Below are 11,525 nucleotides of genomic sequence, written 5' to 3'. Positions count from 1 at the left end.
GCATGCCAGCCTGCTGAAGGGCGGGCAGAGAGCCTGCTGCAGCGCTGAGCTATTTTCAGAAGCTGCCAGATTTCATTTGGCAGTGAGAATGTCGGAGATGGGAGGGGGCGGGATGCTGGAGACTGTCTTTTGACTATTTCGGCAGTAGAGCACCCTCAGCCCTCGGGAGCCCTTGCGGGCAGCCTCGAGGGGGGGCCCTGACTGTGGCATATTCCCTCAGCTCCTCTCTTGAAACCTCCCAGTTTTCTAAGAGCCCAACAAGCCCCACAGCTCTCCCTCCTCCACCTCCTGTCCCCTGGGAGATGTTGGGGAGGGGGGACAGGTGGTAGAAGGCAGGGAGAAGCCAGCACTCCTGAATGTGGGCTGCTTCCTAGCTTGGCAACCTTGGACAAATCCCCCAGCTTTCCTGCCTCAATTTCTTCAACTGCAACCAGGAGGTGGTGCCCACCCTGGGCAGTCATCTGGGGGATCCAGGCTGATGATTGTGTGACATGCCTAGTGGGTTGCCTGGGGCATGGCTTGTGTCCATCACCCATCTGCCACCCTTAGCCATCAGGAAGGAGAGATGTACCTGAAATTGCAAGAGGGAAAAGCCACCCATCCCCAAATCTACCACAGGGACTTTCCACCCCCAAAATCAGGCATTTGCCACCCAAGCAGTTTTACTCCCAAGGGCCTGCTCTCCAGAGCAGCATCATAGGTTTTCCGAGCTTCAGGCAAAGCCCTGGGCTTTGAGGAGGGTGGCCCACCCTACTGAAGGGCCCCTACACTCCCCAGATGAATTCTGGGGGACTCACAGAGCCTGTGGTTCAGACCAACCATCATCATCCTCATCGTTGTCGTCGTCATGTACTCGGCCAGTGAAATACTGGCCAGATGCAAAGGCAAATTGTCTAGTCACAGAGCTTCAGACAGGCTCTTCACTCAGCTGCTGAGCACCCACTGTACTTGAGCCCCCCTGCTGGGTGCAAGGAAAGCCGCATGCAGGGCTCTCACCTCAGGGAGTTTACACTCCTCAGAAAGAAGGACAAAATATCACACAAATGTGTACTGAATCACGGGCCCATGTGGTCTATGAAGGAAGGGCGTGGCTTGAGAAGGCTGTGTCATAGGGCCTTTTAAACCAAAGAGAGAATCAATGCACCGCAGTAGCTGGGGAGCATGCCTGGTTTATAGGATTATAAGATTGAAGGTAGAACTGCAGGGACCACGGCCTTGGGGACAGAGGGACTCTGCAGCCCTCAGCTCTGCCTTTGCTTCTTCCTGGGGCTGACCTTGAAGACCTTGGCTTTCAACAGTCCCAGCAGGAGGCATCTGCCAGGGGCCTACACTCTGGACCCAGGGAAGGATTCTTATCAGCCATACTTGGCCCATCGCTATTTTGGGGAAGGAGGTGGGTGACTAGGTTGGTGGAGGTGCCCAAGAGGTAGTTAGTGAAGGAGAGGGTGGAAGGATTGCCCCTGGATCTCCCATGTCTGCTGGGGCACTTCCGGGAGCCGAAGAGAAGTGTGGTCCCCTGATCTCTGGCATCAGGTACAGCTCTCACAAGCCAGGGCTAGGAGGCCGGATGCCCAGCTAAGTCACACTCTGGGCCTCAGTGTGGCTCTCTGTGAAATAATAACAAACCCCTGACAATCAGCTGGAATTAGGTGAAAAAGCCATGTAGCCACATATTCTCATCAGCCTGTTCAGACACAGGCATTTGCTTGGCCTCCATGGTGGCTTCCCTGGGAGCTTTCAATAAAAATCCCTGAGAGATGTATTCACATGTGTGCACGAGTGAGTGCACATCTGTGTGTGTGTGTGTGTGTGTGTGTGTGAGAGAGAGAGAGAGAGAGAGAGAGAGACACGTTGCTTCCCAGTGATGCTCCCCCTGACCCAGCTGACAGCAGAGTTCTCTGTCTTGCAAACCTGGTGCTGGCTGGCTTCCAGCAGCCCAGCTCATTGCTATTCCACACCAGCCCCTCTCCGCCCTCGATTCAGTCCCTCCACAGCAGCGTCAGAATTGAGCCTCAAATGCAGCCTGCTGCAACCTCTGTAGGGGGCTCAGTGCTCCCAGGCCTGCTGGAAATTCTCTCTGGCAGGCCCAGGGATGGGGCAGAGGCCCTGGGGTAGCCATCTCCAGACCTGACCGCCTTGGACAGAGCCTTTGCCTCTCTGGTGGGTCCTCACAGCTGCCCTCAAAGCCAGCAGGGTAAAATTCTTCCCTTTGTCTCACTGGGCATCCGACATGTTCACCCCTTGGAATCAAGGCCAGCAGGTGGGGAGAGGGGTTGGGAGATCCACCTTCCTCCCAGTGGTTGGAGTGGGGTGGGGTGGGGTTATTTAGTTTAGTTTATTTAGTTTAGTTTAACTAAACTATGCCTTTAGTTTAGAGCCAGGATACTTGAGCATTGGTTTACTGGAGGACTTGGGCAAGGCTGCTCCAGTTTTTGAGGTTCCCCATCCTCACCAGTAACATGAAACATGGATTAAGCAGGGTCAGATCCTTCCTACACCCTTGGCATATGTGCTGCCACCTACCGAAGGCAGATTATGCACTTTGCTGGGCCTCGGTTTTCTTTTTTCCTTTTTTTTTAAAGATTTAATTTATTTATTCATGAGAGATACAGAGAGAGGTAGAGACACAGGCAGAGGGGAAAGCAGGCTCCATGCAGGGATCCCGATGCGGGACTCGATCCTGGGACTACAGGATCATGCCCTGGGCTGAAGGCAAATGCTCACCAATTGAGCCACCCAGCCGTCCTAGGGCCTCGGTTTTCTTCTTAGACGGTAGTAATCCTTGCAAGGGTGGGCAAGGCTGTGGAAAAGGGTAGAGGGACAGCCAAGCCCAGAGGCCTTGGTCACCGGTGTTGCCCAGGTGACTGCTGGGTGACACACCAAGGTGCCAGGACTCGGCCAGTTCTGCTGCTTCTCTGTCACCCATCCCCAGGAGAACGCAGCAGGAGACTCAGGGAGCCCCGTTTCCTAGGCCTGAAGCAATTGGTCAGGGCAGGTTAATTGGGGTGTGGGGCCACCTGCTGGTCACCCAAGTGAGCATTCAGTAGATACCTACTGTGTGCTAGAGCCTGAGAGAGCTGTGGTCCTGCCTGGGTGGAGGGGGCGGCCACAGCATCACAATGAACAGCTGCTGTTTATTGAGTGCCTACTGTGTGCCAGGATGGAGCAGGGACTTCATGTGGACCATTGCAGTTCTCACATTCCCATCTTCCAGATGGGGAGACTGAGCCCCAAGTTCTTAGCCATTGCCCTCTCTGCTGGAGAAGGTCATAGGAAGGAATACTACTTTTGGATGGGGACAATTGTGGAAGGATTACCAGATGTGGTGATGTGTGAATTTGAAGGGCAAGTCAGATTTGGAAAGAAAAACATTTAGGAAAAGTCATTCCAGCTGGCAGGTAGAGGGGGAGGCAAAGCGAGGAGGCAGGAATGGGCTCTACTTGTGTGAAGAATGGCGAACAAGTAGGTTTAATGAATGAGAGGCAGCCATGGCAAGGAAATTTCTCTTTCTTTCTTTCTTTCTTTCTTTCTTTCTTTCTTTCTTTCTTTCTTTCTTTCTTTCTTTTTCTTTTTTCTTTCTTTCTTTCTTCCTTCTTTCTTTTTTTTTGTAAATTTATTTTTTATTGGTGTTCAAACAAGGAGACTTCTGTTTTTTTAAAATAAATTTATTTTTTATTGGTGTTCAATTTACCAACATACAGAATAACACCCAGTGCTCATCCCGTCAAGTGCCCCCCTCAGTGCCCATCACCCATTCACTCCCACCCCGAGACTTCTGTTTTTTGTTTTGATTTTTTAAATTAATTAATTTATTTATGATAGTCACAGAGAGAGAAAGAGAGAGAGGCAGGCTCCATGCACCGGGAGCCCGATGTGGGACTCGATCCCGGGTCTCCAGGATCGCGCCCTGGGTCAAAGGCAGGCGCTAAACCGCTGCGCCACCCAGGGATCCCTGTTTTTTTTTTTAAATACCATCTCCTACAGGGAGGGAAAGTGGGGACCTCAGGGGTGAGAAGATGGGCACCTGGTAGCAGCTTCTCCCTCTAAGCACTCCAAGTGGACTCTGTCTTCCCCCCTCCCCACATTCATATGTGCCTCCTTACAAATGTACCCTTTTCATTTTTTTTTTAAGATTTTATTTATTTACTCATGAGAAATACAGAGAGAGAGACAGAGACACAGGCAGAGGGAGAAGCAGGCTCCTCACGGAGAGCCCGATGTGGGACTCGATTCCTGAATTCCAGGATCACGCCCTGAGCAGAAGGCAGATGCTCAACCTGGTTTTTGATGCATGTTTGTCAAACAACCCCATCCACCCCCTCTTGCTGCTGTGACATTTCCAGGTGGCTCCTGTGTTGCTTGTTAGGGGCCAGATCTTTCCACACCTGACTTCTCAGGTTTTCAGGATGTGAGAGAGGAGTCCTAGGGCCCTCCACCCCTGCTTCCAACAGAGCTATTTTGTGTATTAGGGTTTCTCCTGAGATGTAATTTGAACAAGAGTTTATGTGCTGGGGATCCTTGGGTGGCTCAGCGGTTTCGCGCCTCCCTTTGGCCCAGGGCGCGATCCTGGAGTCCCAGGATCGAGTCCCGCGTCGGACTCCTGGCATGGAGTCTGCTTCTCCTTCTGCCTGTGTCTCTGCCTCTCTCTATCTATGTCTATCATAAATAAATAAAAATAAATCTTTTAAAAAAAGAGTTTATGTGCTTAAAAATTTCTATGGGCCATTGAGCTAAACACTTAAGAAAATTTATCTCAAATCCTGCAGGTAGGCATTATGATCCCATTTTCCAGATTGGAAACCAAGGTTCAGAGTGGCTAAATGGCTTTCCAGGGTCCATGACTGGGCTCTGACAAGGCAGACTGACTTCAGGCTTGTCCTTTCTCCACTGTCCCTGCCCTCAGAGAGTCCAGAATCCACCGGGACAGGCAGGGAGCAGCTACTTGCACTCTCTGGTGGGCAGCAGCCAAGCACTAAGAGGGAGCAGAGGTGACTGGTGATCATGGCTCTTTTAGGCAGGCTTACTTTCCTCTTTCTTGTGGGGAGTTCAGAGAAAGTTAGGACAAAGAAATGATAGGGATGAGGGGGCATTGGCAAGCTGGTCTTATCCTAAGATGCTTTCTCTGGCTGCAGGGGCAGTGTGGGTGAAGTCCCCACCTCAGGCCTTCATCTGTGTTCACAGCAAGCCAGTCAGCTGTAAGACCTGGCCAGGATTCTCTGTGTAGGAACTCGATGAGTCCTTGAGCCACCCCGTGGAACAGCCCCTATGTGGAAACCTTCCCTGGTATGCCTTCAATTCCAGCTGATGGGACTTTGATTCATGGGCCATGTCTCCCCAACTGGGCTGCTGGGGCTGCATGGAAGGTCTCAGGGCCCAAGGGAAGGTCGGGTGGGTGAGGGGGCTGGGTTTCCCAGCTCTGGGCTTAGCCTTCCAGTCATGTTTCGAGCACCTAGAGTGTGCCAGGAATGTCACATACAAGATCTCCTTTACATTTCTTTCCTTCCAACAGCCCTCCTAGGCAGAGGTTATGCCTTGCAGACAAAGTCACTGAGGCTTGAGCAGCACCAAGATAGAATGCCCAGGTTTCTAAATGTGGTGTGTGGCAGGGCTAGGTCTGAACCTGGGAGTATGGGGCTCTAGAATACCCTCCCTAACAGGAAGGCTGTCCCTGTCCAAAGAGTCCCAACCTCAGCTGACCTGTCCCCTGACCTGGCCTGGCTGGAGGAATCACAGACCTGCCCCCTTTCTCCCCTGGGCTTCTCTGCCCCTGGCTGCCAGAGGAAGGGCTCTTGAGGGTGACTGCTCATGCCTTCTAACCCCTGAACCTGGAAAGGGAGCACCAGCCACCTCCTAAGATGGTTTATGGTCAGGGAACTTCCCTGAGGATGAGATAGAAGTTGGGTGGGGTTGCACAGCCTGGAGTCTCCTCCCAGCTCTGTTCTGTGACCTTGGACAACTCCCTTAATTTCTCTGAGCCCATCTCCTCATTAGAACATGTGGACAAGTGATACCTCTCCCCTGGACGATGAGACTGTGAAAGGGAAGGCACAGAGCCCTGCAGAGCTCTCAGCATGTTTTAGGTCCTGAGAAATGTCATCTCACTGAGAGACTATGGGGTCTGATGGTGTCCAGGAAAGTATTGAGTTTCAAGCTAAAAGCTTTTAGAAAGGAGGCTGTCTTCCTGGGAAAAGCTGCAGTCAGAGCTCCCATCTGATTGAGCAGCCCACCTGCCCTTGGGGCCTCTCTCTCTGAAGGTTCCTGTCAGACCAGGGCCTAGTGGGTTGTGCATAGGGACTGGCCAGGGGTGTGGCGGGTAGACAGGTGAGGCAGAGGAGGCTTGGAGCAATGGCAACCAGGCAGGTCCAGAGAACTCCTCCTCACAGGGTCATGAAGGGGTCCTATGGGACACGTGCTGGTCACAACATTAGCCAGATGAGAGGATGAACTGACTCAAGAGTGTCCAATGTGAGCAGATCTCTCTGGGCTATTGAGAGGGGCAGGCTAAGCAGTTGGAACTCCTTCTTTAATGACAGAGCTCATACCAAAGTGGGGTGACAGGCAGGGACAGGAAGTCAGGGAATGTCTCTGAGAAGGGGACACTTAACTGAGGACAAATGACAAGGAGTTGGTTGTAAGAAGAGCAAGAGGAAAGGCATCCCAAAAAGAGAGAATAGCAAGTGTAAAGACCCTGGGGCTCAAAAAACCTTCAAGTATCTAAGAGGCAAAACTGAGCACAATATGCCTAGAGTATGCCAGTTCAGTTCAGCCGCTGCTGGACAGAAGTGGATGTGTGGGCAGCCTTATGGAGCACCAGGAAATAGGAATTTTGGAAGTGTCTTTCTCTGGGCTCTGCCACTGACCATCTAGAATAGGGTCTGGCCCAGGGCTCAGGACACTTAAACAAATGTGAATCGGCCCCCATCAGGCCCTTATCTCTACAAATAGAACGTCAGCTCCTGAAACAGCTTTAATATCTAATTGTTGGCAATAAATTGAACCCATTAAACTGTGGATCTAAAGTTCGCTGGGGCTGTTAACATCAGCAAAGCCAGTGGCTGTGTCTGTTTCTACACAAGATGCAGTAAGGTAGAGTTTCTCTCTAGAGGCAGGTAGGCTGTGGCCCTCTGGGCCCAGGAGAGAGGGGCTTGATTCCTGTTAATGAGCAACTGTAACTGGGATTCACTCTTATTGGAGTTATGTGACTGTTCAGGTGGGAGATCCTGGGGCAAGGGATGTGCAGAGATTCTTAGCACTAGTCACCCACCATAATCTCAGCCAGGGGAAGAGAAGGCCCTCCTCTCTCCAGCCCATGACTCGATGTGGGCCACCCATCCCTTGGCTGGGAACACTGCCAAGGGATGAGGGGACCCCAAAGTATTCTTCCCAGAACAAGAACCCCACCTCCCATGCCTGCCCTTGGGCCTGACCCTGGAAGATTTTCTTTTCTCTGTTGCTCTTGAGGTCAGGTGGGTTTTCTCAGTTAATTCTGTGGAATAAATTCTGCCCACCTGAAGCTCGGAGGGCTGCCTGGAGGAGACAAATGTGGAATGGGTAGGAGGAAGTTAAGGAGAAAGGCAGGTGGCCATGTTCTGTCTTCTGGGGAAGAAGGAGGTCGGAGGCCAGCTGGCTCATCCAATGCCACACAGAAGCTAGTAGTGAAGCTGTGGACAGAGGAAGGCTTCCTGAAATGGCCATAAAGTTGGGGGCAGAGAGGAGGGCATCAGGATGGGAGGGGCCCAGAAGAGCTTGTGGCTTCCAGCTTCAGGGCTTCTCAGAGTCAGATTACCTGGAGGGCAAGTGGTGCCTCTCGGGTCCCTGTACTTTCTCATCTCTCTATGTGTCCTCCTGGGTGGGCCAAACCCAGCCCTCCAGAGATGGGAGTGGACCCAGGATCAGTGAAAGTCATCACAGGTAAGTTCAGACACAGCTTTGAGAGCAGATCTAGATAGGATCTGAGAAGGTCAGAGCTGGAAGGTGCCTTATTGTATTTATTTCCCAGTTTATAAATGAGAAAGTTGAGGCTCACAAGCCAGCCTCTGAGCTTAGACAGCTACCCCACACATGCACTGCCTGCCTCCTGGTTTGCCCGGGGCTGCTTCCCTGGCCTCAGAGTTCTCTCTTGGCCCTCTTGGCTCTCACCTCCTTCTGCAGAACTGTTTTCCCTTCTCATTCGCTCCTGAATAGGACTTGTCAGTGACTTGCTTGGGCCTCCACGGCTCTCACTTGGGCTTCCTTTCCAGAGGCCTTCAGGTGACAGGAGGGTTTGTGTTTGGCAGGGGTATGGGGCTCTGCCAGGGACATGCAGAGAGGGATAGGTGTGCGGGTAAGCTGGTCCTAGAGGCATTGGGTTGCTCCAGCCAAGAAGTGTGAGGCCTGAAGGGTAGGGCTTCCTTGTGCAGATTCTGCTGGAGCCCAGGGGGCTTCTTTGAGTCTGAGACCTCTGGCTCCCAGGCTGACTGTTGATGTCTCCCTCTTGGCCACTCCCAGGATTGGGACTACCTGAATGCACAAGGCATTTCCTGGCTGTGCCTTGAGGACCGAGAGGACTGCAGCTGTGGAAATGTTGGAACCTGTGGCCTGTTTGATCTGGAGTCCTTGCTTTCTGGCTGAAGGTGTGACTGCTCCCTGCAGACTCCTTCAAGGTGGAGTCTCCAGAGAAGAGAACCTGCCTTAGCCTGGATGGCACCTACATTTATTACTAGCTCCTTGAATGACATTGCTACTAAGCTTGGTTTGGTGACCTTGACCCCAGCTGGCCACCCTTAGTGGTCTCTCACTGGCCAGTGGTTGCCAGCACTGCATCTAGACAAAAACCCCAAAACGGGGATCCCTGGGTGGCGCAGCGGTTTGGTGCCTGCCTTTGGCCCAGGGCGCGATCCTGGAGACCCGGGATCGAGTCCCACGTCGGGCTCCCGGTGCATGGAGCCTGCTTCTCCCTCTGCCTATGTCTCTGCCTCTCTCTCTCTCTCTGTGTGACTATCATAAATAAATAAAAAATAAAAAAAATGTTTAAAAAAAAAAAGCCCAAAACGTGGGCCATATCCTTGAGGTGGATGGGGGTGGGGGTGAGGGAAAAGCCTTCCCTACTCCTCTCCTCCAAAGTATCTTCCACAGCTTCCAGACTTCTCCCTGCAGATGTCATAGTGCTAGGTCTGGCACTGCCTATTCCAAGTTTTGCAGAAGGTTGAAGACCAGCCCCTCGAAGACTGGCCACTGCTCTTCCCCGCTATGGAGAAGGGGTTTCCATGCCAGGAAACACCTGGAGCTCTGGGGTCTGCTGCTTTATGTGATCTTGGGCAAGCCTCTTTCCCTCTTTGGAATCTTAGTTTTCTTGCCCATAAAATGGCCACAAGGATGCTAATAGGGTTCTTGAGAGGATTCAACGTGAGAACGCAGGAGAAAACACCATAATTACAGAGTCTGCTGCTCCAAGAGTTGAGATAGCCCCACTCACCTGGTAGCTCAGGACTCTTTCTAGTATGGGGAGAAGAGAAGGATCTGGAGGGGAAGTGAAAACTGGTCTGACAAGAAGACTGAGGCATCTAGGAATCCAGAGGCTCCTATGCCTTGCCAAGACCTCTGCAGTACAGACACCGAGGGTGGTGTGCCATTTACCCAGAAGGGTTCCTAATAGCCAAAGCTTGGGGTCTCGGGAGGCAAAAGTAAGCAGTGTTGGGAGCCTGCCTGGAGGAAGGAGACAGTGGAGGGAGGGAGTAGAAGATGGATTGTCTTTTCCAAAGACTACATGTGAACCTGAGTCCTCCTTCAGGCCTTGGGTGTGGGAGAGTTAGTCTCCCACCTCCTGCCCACAGAACCGGTTGACAGGATGGGAAAGCTTCAGATTGGTGAGGCCAACGTCCACTTCCCAAGCATAAGACAAACCCTGAGGGTACCATCTGGTTCTTGGTCCAAAGATGGAAAGACTTCAGCCCCTGGCTGCAGCCCATTCCCTGACAGTCTTGTCTATCTCTCAGAGCACAGACCGGTACCCACTCCAAGGTCAGAGTTCTGAGCCCAGAAGTCAATACCTGGCCTTGACCTATGAATGAAACAGGTCAAATATAGGCTATATGCTTTCAGTCTTGATTTGTCTAATCCTCCAAAGCACATCTGAGGTGGAGCTAGGGAAACATCCACACCTCAGTTCCTATAAGGAGTAGCATTGGGTCTGTGACGGGCTCTAAGAACAGTCCATGGATTTGTTAGTTGGCCCCTGTTGTGGATAAACAAGTCGTTTCCCAAGTTTTTTCTGCATTATAATTTATATAAAGTAAAATTTTTAAAAAGATTTTATTTATTTATTTATTCACGAGAAACACACAGACACACACACACACACAGAGAGAGAGAGAGGCAAAGACATAGGCAGAGGGAGAAGCAGGCTCCATGCAGAGCCTGATGTGGGACTCGATCCCTGATCCCCGGACTCGAGGATCACACCCTGAGCCAAAGGCAGGCACTCAACCGCTAAGCCACCCAGGCTTCCCTATAAAGTAAAATCTTAAGTGTAAAGGTAAATTATTTTATTTTAAAAATATATATTAAAATATTTATTGTATTATTTTAAATAATATTTTTAAGGACATATACTTTTTTCTATTTTTTTTTCAAGAGGTTTACTTAAAAAATAATTCTTAAAAATTTGAGTGGAGTTGGGGAGCCTGGTTGGTTCAGTCAGTTAAGTGTCCAACTCTTAATCTTGGCTCAGGTCATGATCTCAGGGTTGTGATATCCAGCCGCATTTCAGGCTCCGTGTGGGGCATGGAGCCTGCTTAAGATTCTTTCTCTCCCTCTCCCTCTGCCCCTCACCAACTCCCCCACTCCCTTTCTAAAAAAATTGCATATAGTTGACATACAATGTCACATTAGTTTCAGGTGTACAACATAGTAATTCAACTTCTGTATACATTATGCTGTGCTCGCCAAAAGCATAGTTACCATCTGTCACCACACACCGCTGTTACAGTACCATTGACTATATTCCCTATACTGTGCCTTTTATTCTCGTGACTTATTCATTCCATAAGTGGAAACCTCTATCTCCCACTTCCCTTTACCAATTTTGCCCATCCTCCCATTCCCCTTGTCTCTGGCAACCATCAGTTTGTTCTCTGTATTTATAGGTCTGATTTTGCTAAATTAGATCATTTTAATCTAATGCATATACTCGTGTAACCAGGATCCCAGTCAGGATATAGGACATTTCCATCACCCCAGAAAGTGCCTAATAACCCCCTATCACAGATACTGATCTGATTTCTATCACCATATATAAGTGTTGCCTATTCTGGAAATTCATATAATCAGTGGGATTATACAAGTAGGTAAGTATGTAGCTTTTTGTGTCTGGTGCCTTTTGCTACTTTTCAAGATTTATCCATGTTGTTGGATTAGTAGTTCTTTCCTTTAATTGTTGAGTGGTATTACATTTTATGAACAGACCACAATTTGATGGTTATTGGGCTGTTCTAGTTTTGGGCTATTATGAAAAAAGCTGCTAGGAACATTCACGCACAAGTCTTTAT

Source organism: Nyctereutes procyonoides, unplaced genomic scaffold, assembly GCF_905146905.1.
Source record: "Nyctereutes procyonoides isolate TBG_1078 unplaced genomic scaffold, NYPRO_anot_genome, whole genome shotgun sequence".
Lineage (NCBI taxonomy): Eukaryota > Metazoa > Chordata > Mammalia > Carnivora > Canidae > Nyctereutes > Nyctereutes procyonoides.
The sequence above is the reverse complement of the archived record's forward strand: the minus strand, read 5'-3'. Positions refer to the sequence as shown.